Here is a 4,241-nt window from a genome sequence, read left to right as displayed (position 1 = left end):
TTTCGTTACTGCAATGTGCCGATCTAACGACACCAATCTTTTAAACAACAAAAAAAGAGGAGGGTGGGCTAATGGGCGTGGAAAAAGTGGGGAGGGGGGAGGGCTCAATCACCGCGAAGCAAACGGAAAATCCTGTGATTTAAGGATCTCAGCTGATGCGGAGCAAATGGGGGAAGCTCCGAACCAAAAGGAAGTATCGAAACAAATGGTGTGAAACCGACAAGATGCTTCGGAGGAAAGAGAGGCTTCACCACGCTTCACCACGGACCAAAGTCCCATGAGAAATCGCCCCTGGACTTTCCCCATACCATCTTAATCTGTCTAGGAACTCCATCTCTTCCTAGGCTGAAAACCCTTCCCCACTCATCCCTTTACATTTTCTGTTTCCTGGTTGGGCAGCCCCTATGCCCATCTCTTTTTTCCAGCTTGTTTTCTCTGGTATAGGGTGTTAATTTAAAATTATTTATTTATTTAAATAACTGTATTTAAACAATACAACTAATTACAACAGTAAGACGGTGCAAAAGTGAGTGGTTTTATTGGGATGCCTTAAGTACATTTCTACTGTAGTGTGGTCACGGAATATTGCTGCTGTTTTTTTCTCTTCCTTTTGCTTTTCTCGATTAGGTCAATATAGGCCCCGGCCACATGGGGGGAAATGATGCAGCCAAAGTGCGGCTTTTTAGAGCAACACCAAAAGAGACACGCGACAGCGGGATCAGACAGATCCCCTGAGCCGCCGCGCAGTTGCTCCCCGGCACGATCAGATGCCGAGGGGGGGGCAGCCATGGAAGGGAGAGCGAGGTAGCTGGCTGTGCATGTGTGTGCATGTGCAGTTCTGCTGGGAGCCTTGAATGCTCCTGAAGACAGGCACGCCGGCAATCCCACGGCCGCGCTTGCTATGACATTTCAAGTAGGTACTGCTCTTTTGTAGGTTCTTTTTTGCTGCGTGTTATCGGCCTTCAGGGACGATCAGGAACAGGTGGGCGCCGCTTCCCAGATGTTGCAGTGTGATCGCGCCCATTTGCTGCGCCCCCGATCCATCCCTCTTGCGGGGCTAAACCTCCCGTGTGACCGGGGCCATAGTTACTTTCTTGTATTTGTCCCGCTTTCCCAGTTTTCTTCCCTGAGCCACCCTGGGATCTAGATTAAAAAGATCTCCTAGAATCCATGTCTAGTTTTGTACATGTAGAGGAAACTCCTGCATGCACACCTTGACGCAGGACCAATTTGGGTGACTGACAATCTCAAAATTATAGTCCTCTGCTTGAACCTGTGCATACACCTTTTGAATTTTTGACTCATTTTTAATTTTAAAAACTCACAGTGAAAGCGTGTGCTGAAAACAAAGTTTTGAAATAGAAAAGACTGAAAGTTGCATAACCTAAAAAATATGTACATCAGAATAGTTACTTTAAATCTATTTCCCACACTCCCCATTCAAAGGAAAGAAGGAAGTGCAGAGTATATTATTATAACACTTACTTTTATTGGTCCTTACATGGAAGGATGGGTTAATAAGTTACCATTCTGGGAAGAAGATTGCTCTTACATTTCCATTTATCTCTCAAAGGCAAAAGTAAGACAAATTATTTGAATGGCTCACACTTTTCCTGTATCTATGTGGACTAGCATGCCAAGATATATATTTTATTTTTTTTGCTTAGGGGTGTAAAATTGTTGTCTTTTTTCACCTCATGTTCCAAGTGGATACAGAGAAAATGGGGATTAAATGATTGTTCATATTTTTAGACCATCAGCTGTTCTCATAAATAGGAGATAAATCTTAGCCTGAAATATTTGTGTGTGTGTGTGTGTGGGGGGGCTATTATGCAGCTATTATGGCTTGAGTTTCTTTTGAGCTATGATTAAAAGAGCAATCTCAAGCAGATCTACTCAAAATCCTATCCAGGTCTATTCAGTGGAGCTTACCACCAGGAAATTCAGCTGCCAGTGGACAGGAGCATCCCTTAAACCTGAGTGGGGGGATGAGGATGCTGGGCAGTTGCACCTCATGGCAGTTTTGGGTTGAGTGTCCTGAGATGACATCTGAGTCCCTGTCAATCTTTTGGGTGCTGGCTGTGGGACATTGAGGAATGGAGACCAAAAGGCTTCATTTTGGTTCATGCCATTCCTTTAAATGAGGATGAGGAGGCTTGGCTTCTTTGCCAGCAATAGCAGCAGAAGCAACCAACACAGGAACATATGCTACAACTAACAGCTAGACTTAGTGCAGAGAAGGGCTGTAACCACCAAATAGAAATCACTGTAGCTAAAATCACAAAATGTCTGACTTCTTTGCCTCTCTCTTCCCATTCAATCACTGCAAGAAATCCAACATGTTCAGTGTGTGCAGGGCAGATAATTGTAGAGGTGTGGTGAAACCACCCTCACCTTGCTATATTGCCTTATCACAAGTTGGCTGCAGACACAGGCTCTCAATGGCAGTGGAGGGTGTGAATGTAAAGGAACCAACTACCTCCTCCCCTCCTCTTTTCTTTGATCTGTTGACTGGCAAAGGTCAAAGCAGGCAGCCATGAGAAGCATAGGAGGAAGTGAGGGATTTTTAACCTTTTAGTGGCACACAGAGCAACATGCATTCTGGCTGGTCATTCTGAAATCACCAACTGAATGTTTAAATCATTAATTGTACATGAAATTCCTTTGTTCAGTGAGGGAAACTGTCTTGACCCAGAGAGTTTGGAATGAATCCTAGAGCATCACATTGGCATGATAACATCACTTCTGGTTTGTACCGGAAGTGATGCTGTGCATCAGTGCATGATTATCCCCACCCTCCAGCATATCCTTCTGGGTTTGGCTGTCAACCTTAGCTGAGTGCCACAATCCTACAAAGATGCCAACATGAGAAAAAATCATTATAATCTTTTGGTCTGTTCCGTTAGATTTCCAGATCCCCCCTGACCATCACTGGGGGATGGGGGTAGGGTTGTCAGATCCAGGTTGGGAAACTCCTGGAAATTTGGGGGTGGGGCCTGTTGTCAGAGATCAGGAAATGATCCAATCCATGTTTTGGAGTTTACTTTCAATGAATTTACTACAACAGCATTTTTGCAAAAAGACAACAACTGACTGCAGGCCACTAATACAATGGAAAGGCCTTCAGAGTACGAGCACTAACTGATACTAACACAGAGAGAGAAACAAGAAGTTGGCTGAACTGCAAGAGAAAACATTCAATAAACTCTAAACACTAGAGAATTCAATCACCCCAATTGCCGATTGTTTAAATGTTTTAAATGTTTTAACAGTGTTAAATGTTAAGTTTTAAATGTTTTAACTGTATATGAATCTTGGCACATTGTGCCAGGCAATGTGAGCCGCCCTGAGCCCGCTTGCTGGGAGTGCGGGTTATCTCTCCTTATATATAATTGAATAGTGGGTGCCAAAGTTCTAAAATGCCTGCCTTTAGTGTTAGGCCGGAAAAACTGCCACTCAAAAGACACTGGCTGAGTTGACTGGCTGCTTTGTGCAGTCCCGCCCAGCATTCCAAGGTCATTTGCATATGGAAGCTGATTGGACCACACTCCATTCCACACCTCAAACTCACCCCCCCCTCCCGCAAGGCAGTTGGAATTTTCAGGTGGGAGAGGAGAATGATGTCAGCTGCTCCCTAGGCAGAGGCTGTGGGGAGGGGGGGTTGTAAAACTTAAGACAGACAGGCAGATAAAGGTTGGCTGATGGTTGCCAACTCCAGGTTGGAACTCCAGGACATAGGGTTGCCAACCCCAGGTTGGAAACTTCCAGGATATTTTAGGGATGAAGCCTGCTGAGGGTGGGATCTGAGGAGGAGGAGGAAGAGGGGGACCTCAAGACAGATACAATGCCATACTGCCCACACTCCAGACAAGCTGTTGCCAGTCTCCAGGTGACAGCTGGAGAGATCTTAAAGCTTTGGTGCTACTTTAAAGTGTCGCAATTTATCAACAGAGTAGTGTTTTGGAAAATCTTTAGGAATTGTTTGGTGCATTTACGATGGGGCTCCTGGGGAACTATTGTTGCCAATCTTGGCCCAGCAGCCATCAAACCATTCTCTTCAACCCCCTGCTGTGCAGCTGACTTTCCCCTAGGGTTGCCAATCTCCAGGTGGAACCTGGAGATCTCCCACTGTTACAATTGATCTCCAGATGACAGAGATCAGTTCCCCTGGAGAAAATGGATGCTTTGGAGGGTAGACCCTATGACATTATACCTGCTGAGTCCTTCCGCCCCCCCACCCA

Source organism: Gekko japonicus, unplaced genomic scaffold (genome assembly GCF_001447785.1).
Source record: "Gekko japonicus isolate JY-2015 unplaced genomic scaffold, Gekko_japonicus_V1.1 scaffold1412, whole genome shotgun sequence".
Classification (NCBI taxonomy): domain Eukaryota; kingdom Metazoa; phylum Chordata; class Lepidosauria; order Squamata; family Gekkonidae; genus Gekko; species Gekko japonicus.
This window is presented reverse-complemented; position numbering follows the sequence as displayed.